Genomic DNA, 22,445 nt, shown 5'->3' with positions numbered 1-22,445 from the left:
TTGAACATATTTACTTTTGTGACGTACTTTGGTTTAATATAAATAGTTTTATTAATTATTCTCGTGTATTATTATCATGTTTTCATATGAACCCATGGTGACGATGAGTTCAATCATGGGCTAATCGTGATCATGGGTCGTAACGGATTTGCTATGGAATTCTTTAGTTAGTTGTTTAATACCTTAGTGTGTGATGATTGTATGATATCTAGTATTGGTTGTGCTTATTCGTCTTACGTGTGTCGCGAACATATAAGATAGGGTGTTAATCTCTTGTGATGCGACGGTAGATCTTGAGATTTAGAACTTGCCATGCTAGCATAGGTTCATGTATGTGTATGCATGATTAGTGGGTAACTCTAACCATTTTACTTGCCCTGTGTAATCATAAGAAACAACTTGGCTTAAATCGTTATATTGTCAAATTCTGTAGACATATAGGGTCTCAACATAATTGATGACTATTCAACTTCTATCTTAATTGTGGGTGCTTGGTAGAATGGTATTAGTACAACGAAAGTTGGCATTTATCAGTTTAGTGTTGTTCGATTAATATCATCACCGTTACAGTCTAAGGATAATAACAATAACTATTGATGGAAGTAGTAATGAAGTTATGATCTCATGTGTGTTTAATATTGTTAATTCAAGTGTCTGTTAAGTGTTTAATTCTCGTAGTTGATTCTAGTTAATAATTAGTTAATCAATTCAATGTGTTATTGTCCTAACATTGAGAAGTAATCATACATTGGTGAGTAAGTGATTGTCTTAATATTGAAAAGTAATCATACATTGGTGAGTAAGTGTTAATTGAGCATAATTAGTCCGAGACTCTATGGGAACGAACTAGAAAGTATTCTATATTACTTACGAACGCGTATACTTGCGTGTATTATTAGTGCGTGTTTTCCGTCCTAACAAATATGTTAGTAAAAAAACCCTCCATTGTTCCTCTCCATGCAAGTTTTGTCCTGAAATCACCATTAAGGATACATAGACCAAGCACAGGACGCGTCCTAAGACACTGGGCGTGTCCCTACCTCTATGAAACCTGTATTGTCTCTTTAGAAACCGTTACACACAACATTCCAATACTCAGGGCGCGTCCTCAGCAAGACAGGCGCGTCATCCAACTTCTATTGCCACAAAACCATAATTATCAAGTACTTTCACCAAGACTGACGCGTCCACCACGATTGGGCGCGTCCTTCCCTAATCATGTGCTCCCAAGCTTCACCATTACTAGAACATTAAACATCTCCTCAAAGGTAGGCGCATCCTACATGCATGGACGCGTCCTAACCATCCACGATGCAATACCGGTTTTGACTATACTTAATCCGCATTTGACCCGAGTCAATCCAATGCCAAATTTTGGGTATAACATACATTTACATAATATAATAATTGTGATTATTTGAAGACTTAATTGCAGGGAGATGGCATGAGTTATAATATTTTTCCATAAAAATGGCCAACATATAATAATAGACACCCGTGTGACTTATGTATAATTTTTTTGTGTCCGATTGCATTTCCTTAATTTTCTTTTAACGGACGTTAGGGTTTTTATAAATTAAAGATGTAATTGCACGAAGATGTCTTAAATTATAATATTTTTGCACAAAAATAATTAATTAAGGAATTAATAATCATGAAGTATCTACAAATTAAATCAATTACATAATTAAAAATAAAGAGAACCTACAAATCTTTCAATAGTTTTGTCCCCTGGGCCTGTGGGCCTGTAGAAAATAACTGATGATCTTGTGTGCTGTGAAGTCAAAGTGCGTGTCTTTATGTGTATTTCTTGGCTTTTTCTATATAACCTTAAAGTCTCTTTTGGATTTATTGTATTTATGTTATCTATATAAATGAATATTTTGGTGTTTTTTCATCTAGCTCATTACTTATTAGCTTAACTGCTTATTAAAAAAGTCTAATTTTGTATGAGTTATCTCGTTCCTAAGATATAAAACTTCGCTGCTATATGACTCTGACTTCTAGATGTTACCTGTCATACTATTTTACTAAACTTTACATGAAAATAAGAAATATATAATTCTAAGTAAGTCATGGCTGAGCTGCATCTTTCTGACACTTTATTCCCAGAAGTATACTGACATAAGTATATTGACTTCTCACTTAAGAGTCCTTTTGGTGGTGGCCGAACTGGTAGAGTTAAGCAAATGAACCAGAAGGTTGTTTCAAAGAAAGCTTGTGGAGGAGATGACGACGAAGAAAATGAAGATGAAGGTGTTAAGCTTAATATACTTCTGAATGCATATGTTTGAAATATGATTTACTGTTTTTCTTCTTAATTCTGTCCCAAAAATGTAGATTAAGGTGTGATTCTGTTGTTTTATAAAAGGGAAGTCGTTTACCTTCATAAAAAACAAGTTTGTCGGTTAATTTGTAGCTTCTCTTTAATTTTTAATCCTGTGATTGATTTAGTTTGTAGATTCTTTTTTGATTTCTAATTCCTTGATTGATCATTTTTGTGCAAAAATATTGTAATTTAGGTCATCTTCCTGCAATTTCATCTTTAATTTAAAAACCTCTAACGTTCGTTAAAGACAACTCACGGAATACAATCGGGTGGCAAAAAAATCATATATGAATTACACAAGTGCCTATTATTATATGTTGGCCATTTTTATGCAAAAATATCATAACTCATGCCATCTTCGTGCAATTAAGTCTTGTTTGAATGTTGATATCAAAGGTATGGCCTTCTGGGCTTTGCTTGAAAGCCAACCGAATCTCATTGCTTTATTACTGAGGATGGCAACGGGTCGGATCGGGTCGGGTTTCTGAAAATCCAGATCCGATCCTTTATATTCGGGTTCGGTTCGAGTTTGGGTCAAGATATCTAAAATGAAGATCCAGATCCGATCCGTCGGGTTTTTTCGTATTTCGGTTCGGGTTCGGATCTAATTCAGATACTTAAAAAACAAAAAATTAAATATCAATAAAAAATTATCTTCCTATCAAAAACATGAATATTGATTTTTTTTTAAATTTAGGAATGTAAAAGGGCTTCACATGTTTTATTTAGCACAATAAACGTGTGAAACATTCCTAATTTAATTGTTTACAATCACTCGTTTTGATTATTTAATGAGCAATATTTAAGAAAAATACAATATCGATAACATGAATGTAAATCATGTATCGCATATATAAAATTAAGTAAAATGTTAATATACATATTTAATAATTCAAAATATTTCAATATATATATATATACATATATATTGTATGTTATATATATATTATATATATATTATATAATATATATTATATGTTATATATACATATATATTATATGTTATATATATATAATATGTATATATATACATACTTCATTTATATAAATATATATATTGTATTGGATTTTTATCGAGTCTCGGGTTTGAATCGGGTCTGAATCGGGTTTCGGGTTTTAGGTCGGGTCTCGGTTCGGAACACCTAAGATCCAGATCCAGATCCAAACTTTTTCGTGTCTAAAAATAAGATCAGATCCAAAAAATCGGATTCGGGTAGACCCAATCGAGTCAGAACAGGTCTGGTATCCGTCGGGTCGGGTAAAACTGTCATCCCTATTTATTACCATTCTCCCTCTCTCTGCGAGATCATATATATAAATATACTCCTACGACTTACTTTCCTTGAAGATTAAGAGTCATGGACTAACTAGCAGGGGGTACCATGCATATTTAATGTGTCGTCCTATTCCAAAAAATCAGCGGTTGTGCTTATTCTCGACTTCCTTAATTTTTCAGTATCATCCCTCTCCCCAACGTTTTCTCATAGTATAAAAGTAAAACTATATCAGCACAAACAAAGGCCTTGCTTTCTGTGTATTTCTCATGTGACTTATCTTTTACGAGAGAGAGGTTGAGAGTTCAAATGCCATCTCTTATTTGACTCTCTTGTATTATTGAACAAACTATATCAGCACACAGCCACACACTTCAACTAAAGCAACTCAACGGAGGGTGACAAGAGGGGTGTCAATGCCATATGACATGACGTGTCTTGACATCCATGTTAGCACTCCATTGGAGTTGAGGGATGTCATTGGGGTGTCAAATGAGTTGGTATGGGGTGCCAACTTGGGATGCCAAAAGTAATCATACCATAAAGTAGGGTGCCAAATTCATTTGTGGTCCTAATGTGGTCATGGTGCATAAAATATCATTTCTCTAATATATTTCAATTAAATATTTTTTTATTGAATTAACAAAATTGACATCTTGGGGTGCCAATCATTATAGTGTTTTTTGAAAAAAAAAGTGCTAAATATGATATGGAAGAGAGAGAGTTTAAAATATAATATTTTTACATGTGTGGCAAAGTTGGCACCCTATGAGGGGTGCCAACCACTGGAGTTACTCTTGGATGTCTAACTTATTTCCATGTAGTTAACTTTATCTGATAATTATATAATATGTTTTTTCATGAATAAAAACTATTAAATCATAATTCATATTAGGTTGTGTAGCGTTATAATAGTACTCCCTCCGTCCTAGCCATTTGTATAAAATGGGTTGGGCACGGAGGACAAGAAACATGATAAAAAAAATATTACTTTTGTTAAGATAGTGAGATGAGAGAGAAAGAAAAAATGTAATTTAATGAAAAAAAAGTATAAAGTTGATTAAAGTGGTGCGACCATTCAATATTTAATGAATAAAGTGAGTATAATGGGAGAAAGCAGTGGGTGTAGTTAATTTTTATATTATAAATTTTTTACTATTTGTGATAAGTTTGAAATGTATAAAATTGAATGGAATATTTAAAAGAGGAAAGTGTATAGAAATGAATGGGAGTACAATTAAACAACATAAATAAAGAATATAAGGCATTAATTAATGTATATTGAGGGCGTGATGAGTAGACGCAGAGTTGTTAAAAGGCTCGCAATTAGTAAGTAGGAAACGCTAAGTAGAGAATTGGTGGCAGCATACCTCACAAGGTAACTGTTAGTTCACTCTTAATTTCTTTAACACAAAACAGTACTGTCTTTATATATGCTCTTTCATTATATATACTCATCCCTCCACTGTCACACTTTTCTCCACTCTTAGCTTCTTACACACATTCTCATTCACCCTTTACTCCTATTTTGAATGTGTGTTCAAGAATAACAACAATTGATGGACGTGGAGGCTAATGATCGGAAACAAATTATGCGAGGAAAACGTAGCAAGAGATCACGTCTGTCAACCACCACTACCTCTGGCTCAAGCAGCGGAAGAAGTTTCGTTGGCAATTCGGAGGAAGATGAAGACATGGCCAATTGTTTAATCATGCTAGCTCAGAGTGGGAGATTCGAGGATTCTAAGATTAAAGTTGAAAAGCTCGATGACAAGGCGATGAAGATCATCATCATCAACCGGATTCCAAGTTTCATTTGTTGTGTTCTAGTCCAATGCCACCGTTGGTGGATTGTCACTACTAGAACAGCCTAATCAAAAGGATGCATCACATTTTTCAACTTAGATTTAAAATTATATCATTTACATGATTCATTTTGAACTTTTTAGATATTATTTCATTCAATTGAAAGGATTGGGACACGCTAGCATGTTTTGGTTTACATAACCGTTATAAGATCTACTACGCAGGTTTTTTGAGTAAGCAAGTGGTCAGTTTTTATTTTTGATGGTTACCATCACATTCACGGAAACTAAATAACCTTGGTATGTATCTTTTATTTTCTTATCTGTTAATTTTTCTTTTTTCTCTATCTTAAGTATATTTATTATTTAACTATTAAAATAATTTCAAGGAAATAATTTGATATATATCTGTTTTTTCCAATGTTCTAAAAAGCGCATTAAGCGGCCGTTTAAGCGGAATCGGATCATTAAGCGCTTCGATTTTATACTAATCGGATAATTAAGCGTTTTTAAAAATTAAACGGCCTTATAAATAAATTAAGCGGTTATTAAGCGGATTAAACGATCATTAAGCGGTCAAACCGATTTTGACCTATCAAATTTTTAATTTTAAATATTAATCTTTATTTTAATAAAACAATAACCTTGATTAAAAAATAAAAAATACATAAGTTTTTAAGAAAAAATTATGTTTATATTCTTGATATTTTAATTATTTTCATAATTTTAGTATTACATATATTATTATTATATATATAATTTTAAATAGATATTATTTATCCGCATATAAACCCGCTTAAAATTTCGCTTAAGCGTCCGCTTAATCGCTTAAGCGTCCGCTTAACCGCTTAAGCGCTAGAAGGTCTTCACGGCGCTTAAGACTGATTTACGGTTTTTAGAACACTGGTTTTTTCCTTAATTTTTTTATAGACTCTGTCGGTGAGATAGTGACAGAACCTAATCATTAAAAAAAATTTGCTATTAGAGATGTTGTAATACGAGTAAATAGCATAATTTAATGATAAATTTCGCAATTACTACAAAAGTACACTATTTCCTTTTGTATAAGGGGTGAAGTACAAGTACTGTTGGGACGTGAGGCCCTCGTACAGGAGCGGGAAGGAAAGTCATTAGCAGAGCATTTTTAATAAGAGGTTGTCAAATTAGTTGCCAATTTTGCCAAATCATCATATATATTATTATTTTATTTTCACTCAATTTTATATCAACTTGCCAAATATATACTTTAATAGTTAGCAACTTTTAATTATTACCTATGAATCTCTTAAATTAAATTGTAAATGACTCATAAACTAAAAGAGTCATTATTGATATAAACTTTTTGCATTTATATATGTATTTTAACCATTTTAGGTAGTTGCCAAGTTTTGACAACCTTGGTAGTTAACCTCTTGTTAACCATACAACTCCAATAGGTTGGCAACCAAGGGTGTCATGTCAAATAAGATTTGGTAGTCATCTCATCTCTACTCCAAGTATAACTAATTTATAAAGTAACATTATGTGTGATATTAAAATTATTTTAATTTATATATTTTGTTATATTATCGAATGATAGGCTCGTACTTTACATCTTTTTAATACCTTTTTTATGTACATTTTCGTTATTTTATTAATAAATAAATTATTTTACCATTTTTTGGAGAAAAATAAATAAAATCAGAATTTAAGCTGTAAAACGTGCAAATAAGGAAGAAGGAAGGAGGTGAACCAAGTCAAAGGAATTGGAGTAAGAATTGAATACTTGTTAAGAAGAAAAAATAATACAAGAAAATAATTTTAGAACTCGGTTTGTAATTAAAGGCCATCATATTATTCCTATATTTATGGGACTGCTCTCATGTATTTGAGACACCTAAAAAATTCATGTAAATTGCTTGTTTCGAATCTTTAATATTTTTATACACAAGTTGTGTTAATTTCTCTTGTTTCTCGGTTTTAATTTTGTTCAATTAGATCGTTCTTTATCTTGTTCTTTATCATGTGCGTGTACATTGTTTTCACCCTCTGCTTGTTTATTGTCTCATTTATGACTTGATCGTCAACTCCGGTGTCAAGTTTAGTCGCATGATTTCGATCTGAATCAAGCTTTTCTGAACGAATAAATGACCAAAATTCACTATTTTTAACTTCAAGTGTCCGCAGACATTACAATGTTATGTTTTATTTGAATATATTTGAACAATAATAATGATAAATCTCTGAATCTTCATGGGCCTTTTCTCCTTTAGAAACGGGTCTAGTACGTGTCCCAAGATACCTGAAAGTGAATTCTCAATGGAGATTGGATCTTCGGGGACACTTCCGGCGTAAGAATAAGTATTTCTTCCCAATTCTAGAGAGAGAGTATTAGAGAGAAGGTAGAGCTTACTAAAATATATGAAAATTCTGACCACTTTACCTCTTTTCTTGTTGGGTATTTACAAAGGTTGGCAACATGTGAGTGACACATGCACATTGGGGAATGTTTGAGAGTTGTCATGCGTATTGATGTTGATGGTTAGATGATTGGGTTGTGGTAGGGTCCCCCATACGGGCGTGTCAGTCCCTCCACGTGGGGTGTCAATTGTGCTTGTTGGTTGGAGTCTGATCCTGCTGGCCTTCGAAGACGACTGGAATGACTTAATCAACGCAATTGGGCCTTTTTATTTGGTCTGGGCTGGGCCTTGATGGGCCTAGCCTATCATTTACCCCACACCCTTATGTAACTTTTAGTTGTATGGGGAGTATGCAATGTAGAGGTTGGCTGAGGCCGGAGTTGGGTCGGTTCCCCACGTGAAAGGCTAGTGTGGCCGTCTGCCAAGTTAAGGGGGCGTTTAAGTTGATTCGAAGAGTTGGTGCCCCCTCTCGAATACGGGTATGGCCATCAGTCAGGTTATGAAGGTGGTTGAAGTTGATTCGAAGATGGTTGAAGTTGATTAAAAAGAAGGGTTTTTACTTTTTAGGGAGTTGAGCGCCGAAAAATTGGAAAATATGCATTGATGGCTATCAATGATACGTCATCAATGCACGGGTTGGAGACATGTAGGAATTATGCTACAATTTAGGGGTGTGGGCACGTGAGGAATCCAACCATCGTTGGTGGGTTTCTTGGCAGCCGATGATGAGTTGCCACGTATTCCTAGCAGTTTCCTTTTCTGTGTATATATATCACTCCGCTACTAGAAATAGTGCATACGACGTCGGTGTTTAGACATCGGCACATAATGCACCCGATATTAAAAGAGTTTTTAACATTGATTTTCCTTAAACCGATGTTGAAGTAGAATGCTGACATCATTTTTGTATACTAGCTGTTTTCTATGTTCAATTTTAAAATAATAATAAATAAATGTTTTTCACTTTAACATCGGTTTTTTATGCTAACCGTTGTTTATAGCCATTTCTAAACAAATGACTAAATAAATATTTCAGTTCCCCGCTGAGTACACAAATTTTCCCCCGTAACAAAAAAGTTAAAAAATTATTTCCCCCTTGGCAAAATATCTCCCCCTTCCCCCTTTATTTACACACCCATACATCGACACACCTTCTTATCTCTCTATCTCCACCTTTATCTCTCTCTCCCACAAACCTCGATTACGACTTCACGTCCCTCATATATCTCCCCCCCACACCCCAAGGCGACTCTGTCTCCTCTCTCTTTCATCTCTCTCTAACTCTGCCTCATAAACTCTTATTTACAGTTGTACATAATTGACATTCAAATTAGACATAATCAAGCACCAACTTACACTTTGAATTGGTAAGATTAGACCGAAATCGTAGATTTGGAGCTTAAAAGGATCTTCGAAACTTTGGGTTTCATCTGATTAAGTTTTAATTTCAAATTTGGTTCATTAAATTTGAACTAATCTCCAATTTTCAATTTTTTTTCGCTTTAGTCTATTTGTGTTCACAAGTTTGCTGCTTTTAGAGCTTTGTGTTTCTTTCTGAACGACTTTTAATAAGTACGATTTCCCTCTTTCTTGGGCTTTTAATCCATCATTGTTTTTTTCACTATGCTTGTTTGATACTTGTTATTATATGGTGCTATTTTTTAGTTTTCGAAGTCATTAATTTTTTTTAATATGGAGAACTTTGTCTTTTTGGGAAAGTTGTCTTTTTGGGTTATAGTGATTGGCACTTACGATTGTTTATGTACTTAAGAGAAATGTAATAACTGGTTAGGTGTTTTGAATTTGTATTTCCTTTGTTTTTTAGTTGGTTTAAGATTTTTAATATATAAGTGTAGTAATTTGTTTTCTATAGAGATTTAAACATATATTTAGAGGTGAACTTTGTTTATGTAACTATGTTTTATGATTATAGTGTAGTGTGTTTTTGTTTTTATATAAATGAAGTAATAAACTACTTCCATCGTTGAATTGGAAATATGAAGAGTTATAAAGAAGGAGTTTATGCTTTACTAGCTAAATATTGTTGAAAGCTAAATATTTACTTTTCTATAACTTGTTAAGTTGTTATTGAATTTTTAGGAACTGGGTAATGAGTTAACTGTTGAAAGTGACGAGTAAATGTATGCTGGATTTGGATATTTATGTTGTTTAGTTTGGTTTGCTTTTGTGCAGGGATGCTTACGGATTTGCTATTAGACCTCAACATGTACAAAGATATCGTGAATATGCAAAAATATATAAGGTATACATTGTTTCGTTCTCAGTTTTGATCTATGTTCGTTTGTTGAGTGAATTGGAGAAGTTGCGAACTAATGTTGCCTTCTGTGTTTAAGCATTACTGCTAGTTTTTTTTCATGGCACCACAAAGCTATTATAACAAATAAATGATATTATAAACTTACTACATTATTCTCTGAACCAGTGAAAAGTTATTAGAAACTTGAAGACAATGTTTATTATATTTTGTGTGTATTATTTGTCTCACTATTTGCATTACTAACGGATGTAGGAGGAAGATGAGGAAAGATCAGATAGGTGGTCAAACTTTCTGGAACGAAAAGTCGAGTCTGCAGAGTTGCATGTAAAAGACTTATCTACAGTAGGGATTGATGCACCATTGTTTTTTAGTTGGTTTAAGATTTTTAATATGTAAGTGGATGTTAGAAGAAATTGATGATATCAATATATAAACTATCAAAGTTTATTATCAGTATTTGATATCAGGATTTACTGAAGGTGATGTCATCAGTACTTGTCAATCAATATTTGATGATCAGCATTTGACGATCAGGACTTAGTCACATCAGTAGATATCAAAGAAGGAAAGGGTTTGTAAAATTCAAGGCAGTGAAGGACTTTACTTACAGAAGCAATCATACATGGATATGTATTAGGTTTCCCTATTGTAATAGAATAGGATCCTTATTGATTGTGTAATTGTGCCATATATAAGCACAGATTAGGTTTGCACTATATATGTTACGAATTGATATATCTCTCAGATAACCTAGCAGCTCTCAAGGATAATTGTTCATCCTTTGAGAGAGTACTTTTATAACCGTTTTTATTTGATTAATATAAAAACTGTTGATTATGTTAAGCTTTATCGAATTGTTTACATAAACTATATTCACCCCCCCCCCCTACAGTTGTATTACGGACCTAACATTTGGATTGACAAATCTACAAAAAGCAGCTTGAGAGATGTGCAAGATTAATGGTAAAGATTAACTGACAAAGGAAGATTAAAGTGAACACGGGATGCTAAAGATATGTTAAGCCAGAAATGGAAGACCTATTTTTCTATAAATAGAAATGACAAGTGACAGGTTAGAAAAGCTAATAACATGTCTTATTACACACTGTGTAAACCAGCAGTTAACTGAGTTATAAAGTTAACACTGGTCCTTAGTCAGTTGTAAGAATTAAGATTAGAAATTGTATTCTCTCTCAAGAAAGAAGCTAAGTTCTAAACCAAGAACTTAGAGATTTTATAGCAAAACACTGCTTGATTTTTAATATAAAATTAAGTGAGTTTTGAAGATCTTTGTTTACATATTTGCATTGTTATTTATGTTTAACATCTATTCTACACAATCATTGATAACAACCAACTGCTAAACCTAAAGTCGATCAAAAAGTAAACATTTAAGCCAAAAGACATTCACCCCCCCCCCCCCCTCTGTGTTGTATTCATATCTAACAAGTGGTATCAGAGCAAAATCTGAAAGTAAACAGATTAGATCTTGGAAAAATGAATACACAGAAAATCAGTAGTATCAAGATTCCTCCCTTTGATAAGGCCAACTACACTTTATGGAAAAAGAAAATGTTGTTGTTTATAAGAATGGCCAATCACCTTTACATTCATATCCTCAAGAATGGGCCCTTCACTCCTATGGTTAGAGTTGAGGAAACCACAAATGGAGACATGGTTATTCCAGCTCATTTTGCTCCCAAAGATGCCTCTGAGTATACTGATATTGAAAGAGAGAAAGTTTCCCTAGACAGTGCTTTGCAACTGATACTAATTGAGTCACATGACAATGTAATGTATAATAACATTGTCAACTGTGACACTGCTAAACAGGTCTGGGAAAAGATTGAGATACTCTGTGAAGGAACTGAGGAGGTTAGGTCAAATCAAAGAAGGATATTGATTTCTCAGTATGAGGGTTTTATGGCTAAACCAAAGGAAGGTATTACTGATGTGTTTGAAAGGTTTAATAAGCTGATAAATGACTTGCAGCTTCATGATAAATTTTATGATGTTGAAGAAGTGAATTTGAAGTTCTTGCTTACTCTCCCTGATCATTTGGAACAAAAGATCTCTGCAATCAGAGAAGGAAGGGATTTGAGTAGAATCACACTGGAAGTGCTCTATGGGGTTCTAAAAACTTATGAACTTGAAATAATTCAAAAGAAATCATTAAGGGATGGTCAAGGATATGTAATAGATGGCTCAAGTGCACTGATTGTGAATGATGGCCAAACTTCTAATGATGAGCAAAGATCCCAAACTCCAGAAATTTCTACAAGTGAGAAAAGAGTCAATGACACTAAAGAGCAAGTCATACTGGAATTAGATGAAGAAGATGAGTTCTACACTCTTGATGAGCTTGATGAGCTAGACAAATCAATGGCTTACTTGGCTAGAGAATTCCCTAACATTAGAGTGAAGAAACCAAGATTTTTCAAGAGCAAAGGACAGTCCTTCATCAAAGACAGCAGCTGGAAAGGAAAAGGGAAGTACACTCCTGATAGCAAAACTGGCTACAAAACTGGATCTGTTGACAGATCAAACATAAGGTGCTTTAACTATGATGAGTTGGGCCATTTTGCTACAGAATGTAGGAAACCCAAGAAGGCAAAGAAAGACAAAGCCTATCTTGAATTGGAAGCAAAGTATGATGCTCTTCTAAAGAAGCAACAAGGGAAGCTTATATTGCTGAGGGCAAAAGCTGGGATGATTCAGATAATGATGAAGATGAAGAAGTTGGAAACTATGCACTCATGACCTTGGAGCAAGGAGATTCTTCATCATCTAAATCACAGGTACCAACTCTTACCACAATTGATTTAAATGTGAGTCAATATAAGGAAACTGTTGAAAAGATGAGCACAAAAATGTTCCACATTCATACAAGCATGGTTGCTGCAAATGAGGAAGTTAGCAGATTGAAAAAGATCAATGAAAAACTTGAGAGTGAAAAACAAGAGACTGAATTATTACCAGTTGAGCTTGATGCTGCTAAGCAAGAAAATGCATACTTAAAGAACAAATTAAAGTGTACAAGTGAAATTGAAGCAGTATTGAGAGAAAGGCTGGAGAAGAATGAAGTGAAGCTGAAATCCTTCAAAAATGCTTCTGAGTTGATTGGCCAATATCATGAAAAGAACAAGCCATGTGCAAACATTGCCATTGGGCTTGATTATGAGGGTTTGAACAACAAAAAGAAGTCTATCAGTGACCAAGGAAAATCAACTGAAAATGAGAATGTTCCAATTATTTTGAAGAAAGTTGAATCACCTTTGTTCAAGGCATGTGAGGTGAACTTCAGTGAAGAAGAGTTGATCATCAAACAGGAGATAGCTGATGAGGACAAGGAAAAGAAAAATGATGAGACAACTCAGTCTTCCATCTCTGTTGAAACACTAAAAGTCAATCAAGAAACTAAGGAGCCTGTGAAGGAAATTAAAGCTAAAGAGGTCAAAAAGATAAAGAAGAATAGAAATGGAAAGATTGGGATAAACAAAAGCAATAATTTTGCTTATATTGCAGATGCTCCTAGAAAGAGGTGTGAGAATTGTGGATCAATGAATCACCTAACTCGCCTTTGTAAAAAGATTGTCAGCAATCCACCTGAAGGAGTCTGCAAGTACAATGAAGCTAAGGCTAATGATCCCTATTCATTCTGTGACAAGTTTGACTGCATTCCCTGCAACATGAAAGTGATGAAGAGTTGCCACAAATTGAGAATTGATCTCATAGAATCAAAAGTTGGTTCTATATCTGAAAGGAAAAATGCTCAACAGTCTATGAATTCCATTTTATCTGAAAATTCTCATTCTACTTCTGCAAAATCAGTTAACAAGAAGAAAGTGCCCAACACAGCTTGGGTAGCTAAACACACTTAATCCTCATTGTGTGCAGGGCAAAGGAAAGAAGGTCATATGGATCATTGATAGTGGATGTTCCAGGCATATGACAGGTAATAAGGCCCTGCTATCACAATTTGAGGAGATGGTTGGCCCTTTGGTGACCTTTGGAGACTACAGCAAAGGATTCACAATGGGATATGGCAAGATTGTCTCTGGAAATGTTGTCATTGAAGATGTATCACTAGTTACTGGATTAGAAGTAAATTTTCTAAGTGTTAGTCAATTTGCAGATAGAGGTTTTCAAGTTGTTTTCAACAAAGAAGATTGTGCTTTTATTAGCAAAAAGACTGGTGAAATTGCTCTTAAAGGAGTAAGAAAGGGAAGCTTGTTTGTTGCAGACTTAGACTCAACAAATAAGGATGGAGTATGTTGTTTCTACACCAAGGCATCAGAAGAGCAAAGAAAATTGTGGCATAAGAAGCTATCTCACTTGAATTTCAAAGTAATCAACACCTTAGTCAAGAAGGAGCTTGTGAGAGACATGCCTAGTCTGTCTCAACTGGAAGTTTGTGAAGCTTGTCAGAAAGGAAAAATGAAAAGATCAAGTCACAAGTCAAAATCTGTGAATTCTATAAGTGCACCTCTGCAACTTATTCATATGGACTTGTTTGGCCCAGTAAATGTCTTGTCCATTTCAAGGAACAAATATGCCCTTATCATGGTTGATGATTTTTCAAGATACACTTGGGTTGAGTTCATGTACTCTATAGACAAAACTCCAAATATTATAATTGAGCACATCAAGAAAATTGAGAAGCAAGCTGAAGGAAAAGTTAATGTGAAAAGATTGAGGAGTGATAATGGAACAGAATTTAGAAACTCAACATTAAGTGAATTCTGCAAAAGCAAAGGCATTGTTCAAGAATTTTCAGCATCTAGAACACCTCAACAGAATGGAGTAGTTGAGAGGAAAAATAGAACATTGGTTGAAGCTGCTAGAACCTTGCTACAAGATGCTCAGTTACCAACTAGTTTTTGGGAAGAGGCTGTTAATACTGCATGCTACACTCAAAACAAATATCTCATCAACAAAGCTCATGGCAAATCATCTTACTCAATCATATCTAACAGGAAGCCTACAGTGAAGCATCTACATGTGTTTGGAAGCAAGTGTTATATTCTAAAAGACAACTCTGAATATGTGGGAAAATTTGACTCTAAAGTTTTTGAAGCAATTTTTCTGGGATATTCATTGGAAAGAACAGCCTACAAAGTTTATGTGATTGATCAAAAGAAAATTATCGAAAGCACATATGTGACTTTTGATGATGACAAGTGTCCAGGCTTGGAATGCCTTGATGTAAATGATGTTGAAGCCCTTGCATTTGAGAATCTAACCATTGATAGTGATTCTGATGAGGAAGATGAAGTTGTGGCACAATAAATGACAAATGAAGAGACCTCTGAACAAAATCATGGGAATGAAAGCTCTCTTCAGACACCTGAATTTGATGGCACAAACTCAGGGGGAGAAGGAGAGAATGGAAATGGCAGTCATGGTAATACTGAAGTAAATGATGAAGGCACTAGTCAACAGACACACACTAAAAAGTGGGATAGGAGTCATAAAGTATAAGCTATTATTGGTGATCCCTCAGCTGGTGTGAGAACTAGAAGTGCAACTGCTAATGAATGCCTACATGCATGTTTTCTATCTCAAGTAGAGCCCAAGAAAACTGAAGAAGCCCTATTGGATCCTGATTGGATATGTGTTATACAGGAGGAGCTGAATCAGTTTGAGAGAAACAAAGTTTGGAAATTAGACCCTGCACCAAAGAACAGAAGCATGATTGGAACTAAGTGGGTGTACAGGAACAAAATGGATGAAAATGGAATTGTTACTAGAAACAAAGCAAGGCTGGTTGCTAAAGGCTACTCACAAGAAGAGGGAATTGACTATGATGAGACTTTTGCTCCTATTGCAAGACTAGAAGCAATAAGAATTTTTCTGGCATTTGCTGCACACTCAAATTTCAAGGTGTATCAAATGGATGTCAAGAGTGCTTTTCTTAATGGTGAACTAGAAGAAGAAGTTTATGTGCAACAGCCACCTGGCTTTGAAGATCCAGAATTTCCTAACTTTATTTACAAATTACTCAAGGCTCTATATGGATTGAAATAGGCACCTAGAGCCTGGTATGACACACTGTCAGAATTTCTACTCAAACATGGTTTTACCAGAGGTACTATTGATAAGACTCTCTTCTACAAGAAGCATGGTGAAGATATGATCCTAGTTCAAATCAATGTGGATGATATCATCTTTGGATCTTCAAATAGAAAGCTTTGTCAAAGATTCTCTAGGCTAATGCAGAGTGAGTATGAAATGAGCATGATGGGAGAATTGAGTTACTTCCTTGGCCTTCAAGTTAGTCAAAGAAGTGATGGTATTTTCATCATTCAAACCAAATATGTGAATAACTTATTGAAGAAATTTGGTATGGTGGATAGCTCACCTGCATCTACACCAATGTCTACTGCAACCAAGTTGGATGAAGACAAGAAAGGCAAGAGTGTGGATATTTTAAGCTACAGAGGGATGATTGGATCATTGCTTTATTTGACTGCTAGTAGACCAGACATCATGTTTGCTACTTGTCTATGTGCTAGATTTCAAGCCAATCCAAAGGAATCACATTTGATGGCTGTGAAAAGGATTTTCATATACTTAAAGGGAACTCCAAACTTGGGATTATGGTATCCTAAGGGAACTGGTTTTGAAGCTGTTGGATACACAGATGCAGATTTTGCTGGATGCAGGGTTGATAGGAAAAGTACTAGTGGAAACTGTCAATTTCTTGGTCAAAGACTTGTATCCTGGTATAGTAAGAAACAACAATCTGTGTCAATTTCCACAGCTGAGGCTGAATATATAGTTGCTGGAAGTTGTTGTGCTCAGGTGCTTTGGATTAGAAATCAGCTAATGGACTATGATCTAGTGTTACACAAAATTCTTATTATGTGTGACAATACTAGTGCCATATCTATAGTAGCTAATCCAGTTAATCATTCTCGAACAAAGCACATTGATGTTAGGTACCATTTTATCAAGGAACATGCTGCAAATGGTACCATTGAGCTCATTTTTGTTCCAATAGAGAAATAATTAGCTGACATTTTTACTAAACCTTTGGATGAAGCAACCTTCACTAGACTTGTGAGTGAAATTGGAATGCTCAATTCTTCATCCTAAGGCAGGAACTCAGCTAATGTGTTGCAGCGGATTAATTTCTAATAAATCAACCTAGTTTGATTTAATTGGAAATTAATTGAAATATGAATTATAAATATTTCGAAATCTCTGTATATTTATTTTTTTTAAACTCAAAAATTAACGTAGAATATTTCAAATTCTAAGTAAACTGCTTAGTTGTTAATTTACATCTTAAATAAAATTGACACAAGGCAGAATAACAGTACTCAAAGGTATAGAGAACTGAGTTCTTGATAAGTCAAAATGACTTATTGACAAGTCATTTTAGAGTTCTCGAGTGAGTCCTCGATAAGTCTATTTACCGACTTCTCGAACGACTTCTCGATAAGCTCTATTATGACTTATCGATAAGACCATGCAGAGTTCTAATAGTGTTAATTCACAGATTTCTCGACAAGGATATTTTGAGACTTATCAATAACTCAGAACTAAAATAATTTAATTCAATGAATTATTTTAGACAAATACTTTTGGAAAATTTATTCTGATTTCAATTTGATTCAATTCAAATAAATTAGAATTTTTTTAGTCCATTTTCGGACAAACTGGGCATTTATCAGAGTTCTCGATAAATCATTTCTTAGTTCTCGAAAATAATTAATAAAATGACTTATCGAATGTACCTTTTTCAAATTCAAAATTACTTCTCGATAAGTTTAATATCAAACGTTTATTTGACTTCTCGATAAGTATTTTACTTTTTCTATAAATACCCAGACTTCTCGATTAATTTGAACTTGGAATGTTTTAAAATTCTAAGTAAACTGAATATTTATTACTTCATATCTTTAGTATATGAACTTAATAAATAACAGATCAAAAGAGGCAAAAAGTATGAAAAACTGAACAAATTTAATTCTTAAATTATGTTCATAAAAATACTTTTGACATACTTTGTCTCTAATTTCTCTGACTTATTGACCCATTTACATGCTTATATGATTTCTTGTTTACGTGAAAATAGGTTAGTCCAATGTTAGTAGACTAGTATAGTATTTGTGTTGTTTTGAGTATGCTGATAGTGGTTAAATTATTTGACTATATGCTGATAGGAGTAGTTACTTTTATGTAGGGAGTACTTGTTTATTTGCATGGGGAACAGCTATTCTAAATAGTGAACTAATATTCTTGAGTACTTGCATGGGGAATAGTAACTAGTCAATTCTATATGTCAAATATGCTTATGTGATTATTACTCTTATTATCCGGGCAACTCAAGAGTCTATTGGTTTCTATCTTTACTCCCTCTATAAATTAAAACGCTTCACTCTTTATCATTTATCACTCTCCTATTCTCAATAAACATCTACTTTCAAACTCACCTCATGTTCATCTCTCTCTCTCTCTCACTCAAATGGATGCCCCAGTCTTTTACAGACTTATTCATGGAGTTTACCAACCGGTCCATCATTTGGATGATGACCTAGTTTATTTTAATCCTATCGGACTTCGTGTCCGTCTCAAGGGGATTGTTTACAACCCCTTTGATATTCCACTTGAGGTCTTTTACGAACTCTCGTGGAATGATCAAATCAGCATTCTTTTCTTCGAAGAGGAAGTCTCTCTGGAGATGGAGAGACGTGTAAGGGTGGCTGAGCAGCAACGCCTTGCTGCTTTGGAGTTGCAGGAGAGGATCATCTATCTTGCACACTCCATGTCCAGAGCTTACCAGCGCAGGGCAAGGAGGTTGGAGGCCGAGAAGAAGGAGTCTAAATTACAATAGTTAGGATTAGGATTTACTTGATGTATCTGAATCTTAATGTACTCTGTGTTTAATATTAATAATATTATCTTCTTCTTTATCAATTTGTTTTTGTCGCTTGATTGTTTATGTCATGATTTCCTTGTGTTTACAAATTAATTGATTATTAGTTTTCTTGTCATAATGCTTGCAACTGTATGTCTCAATGGTTATGCCTAATCAAAACAGATAAATATGTTCAATGCATTACAGGTTCAACACAATCCACTCAGACAATAATAGGAGATTCAAAGTTTCAATCAACAGGTATTTGTGTTAAAATGCAGCTAAAACATCTCTAAACCAAGCTGCAGTACTCCCAAATGTAGCAACACAAACACAAACTCAAACACAATCCCACTCAGGTGGCTCTCAAAAGCCACATGTTTTACAAAAGGACAGCAATTTCATGATGTTCTTCAGATTGTTCTGTTGTTTGAGAAAAGAATCCACCAAACATGAAAATTTATCAGTTTACTGAATATTTTATGAGTATTCCTTATGCACCTTCATGTGCAAAACAGTCTTCACAGACAGAAAGGTTTGAGGGTAGTACTCCTGAGGGGGAGCTATCTAAATCCTCTCCAATTCAATTGGAGGTTCCTCAAAAAGGAACAACTCCCCTCATAACTCTAGCAGAAGCTGTCTTACCAGTCAAAGCTAGAAGAACAATTGCCTATGACAATGTATAAGAAGGGCAATCTTAGCACATTCAAGTGCTAGTGTGTTGCAAGATACACAAGGGTTTGAGGCTGGTGCACATGGCAGTAACCCAGTCAAATCCCCTCCAATTCAATTGGAGGTTCCCACTACAAGTGGAGGACAACACACTGTCACAACCATAGAGCAATCTGTGAGTCAAACTGTGACCCCAGTCATAGATGCTTATGCACTCATTTTTCTGGTGAAATGAGTATGATTAGCCCTATATGGCCTCCCTCTAATCATATGATCACCGATTAACTCTTCTCAGCCACCTCTTATTTCTGTAGGACAAACAACATTTGAGCCTTTCATGTGAGGATAAGAGAAAAGATTGAGTGAAAAACAGAGAATAAGAGAGGCAGGATCCTTCCTGGCAAAAGGAGAGGTAGAATTAGTGTCTGGATTTAGCAATCCTTGTGAGGTAACTCTGACTCTTAAAAGTCATGAGACTAGTGTAGTGAGAAGTAGTGAGACTACTTATTCAAAAGATCAGAGAGCTTAGGTTTTTCCTATTCTAATCTACTTGGTAAACTCATCACTACAGTCTTCACTAAAACTTGAAGCTGTTGATAGTGTTCTACATGAGCATTGACAAAAGCTTGAACAATGTGCATCTAGCTAGATCTTTCTTCTTGAAGATAATGTCAAAAAGGGGGAGAATATATCTAAATGCCAAAACAGCTAATGGATGTTGCCAGATAATAATATTATTTTCTTAATAGGGGGGAAGGAAGAATAAATCTAAATGCAACTCACAAAAGAAGATCAGATGGGAAAATTGGGTTCTTGGGTTCTGCATTTAGATAAAGTTTTGACATCATCAACCAGAACTTGTGCATAATTTCATAATGAACAAGTTGGGGGAGATTGTAATATATAATGGATGATGTCAAAGATTACTGATGCTGACAATGTCATTAGCAATCAGTTAAGCTTGGGGCCAACCCTAAGTAAGTTGTATTGTAACCTTAATCTGTAATTTATACTTATAACACTTAATGTCTGTAAAATGTAAATGGAGTAGACTGGAGCATTTTTTTCCTAAACAGTGTCAAGCCTAAGAATTCTATTTGGAAGAAGATCAAGAAGGTCATGCCTCAGAAGAATTATGAAAAAGCTTGGAGTTGAATAATTCTATTTGGTGAAAAACATTCTAAGTCAAGATCTCTACAAGTCACAGAATTAGTGTTATAGAGAAGTCATTCGAGAACTCAGAAAGACCTATCGAGAACTCAGAAAGACCTATCTAGAACTCAGGAATTGTCTATCGAGAACTCAGGAAATGCTATTGGAGATATCGATAAGTCAGATACCCATTCGAGAACTCAGAGATATCGACAAGTATACATTCATTAGAGAACTCTGAGTTATCGATAAGCCAAAGTCCATTAGAGAACTCTGAGTTATCGATAAACCAAAATTCACTAGAGAACTTAGAGTTGTCGATAAGTCAAGTCAATAATGAAGTTTCAGAGATATCGACAAGCCAACATGCCTATCGAGATGTCGAGTTCTCTACAGCTTAATTGGAGATCTCGAAGTAAAAAAATTTCTCTAAGTACAGAATTGCAGAACAGTTCAATATCCAAGGTTGCAAATCAACAAACAATTCATACAGCTGGATTGACAAGTCTACAAAAAGCAACTTGAGAGATGTGCAAGATTAATGGTAAAGATTAACTGACAAAGGAAGATTAAAGTGAACACGGGATGCTATTTCGTTTATAACTGGACCTTCCGCCAAACTACTACTATTTTCTTTAGACTGGGTATCTTTCTTGGGTGGCATTTTCCTGAAATATAACATGGAATTTATTCAAAAACATAACGAGGATGTATAAAAAAATACCATCGTTCAAACGGTGCACCTGTCTCAGGAAAACGCTGCCCAATCAAAGCACAAATGTCTCTATTCTTAGGATCCATTTATAAAAGATATCTAGATTAACAACACTAGCAACAATAGCAACGATAACAGTAGCAGAATCAACAACAGTGCAGAAAAACTGGAATATAAAGATACTAAATACTATAGCATGACTTCTGAATCTAACAACAACTGATCAACTTTCTAGCACCATTAAAAATACAATATTAACAAATTCCCTATACCGCAAAGCTGGACGGCTATACTAGTCACCACCCAAAAAGGGTAAATTGGTATGTCAAGTCAAACTTAAGAAATCACAGACTTGGCTGATGTATTAGTCTGAGTTTCAATCAACCATCCCTCCTAAGGCGATTTCTTATCTCTTACAAATGACCCATCTTCCACAGAGTTAACTTTTCTAAAGCTGTAACCTTCAATATTGAATCATGAATCCTCTCTACTATCTTCATTTCTAAAGTAGCAACCAGATGTAAAACTTCTATTTCTCCGGACAGTCAACTCTTATTTACTTTCAATAACCCGGATTGCCTAATTACAAAAGCAACTGACAATTCATTGCCTTAGAACTTCCAATGAAATTTCAAAATCAAGGGTACAAGGAGGAAAAGTGAAGAAGACATAAATACGACTGAGAGCAACCATACAAGTATGTAAGATGGCCAGTCTTAGTACCGCATAGTGTATAACATATAATCCGGTGGCGTCCCACCAGACCCTTTGTCACACAGACAAATAATCAAGTCATATGTGTTCTCTGCCCCAATCAACTGATAGAATCACCGAGGAAGGAAACAATGTTTAAATAGAAATTCACAAATAAGAAGGGGAGAATCTGATTTATAATGAGATCAACAGAATCCCAAGCTGCTTACTTCACGTTCTTAACTTTCTCACAGGAAAAATA

This window comes from Apium graveolens, chromosome 6 (genome assembly GCF_009905375.1).
Source record: "Apium graveolens cultivar Ventura chromosome 6, ASM990537v1, whole genome shotgun sequence".
Taxonomy (NCBI): Eukaryota; Viridiplantae; Streptophyta; class Magnoliopsida; order Apiales; family Apiaceae; genus Apium; species Apium graveolens.
This window is presented reverse-complemented; position numbering follows the sequence as displayed.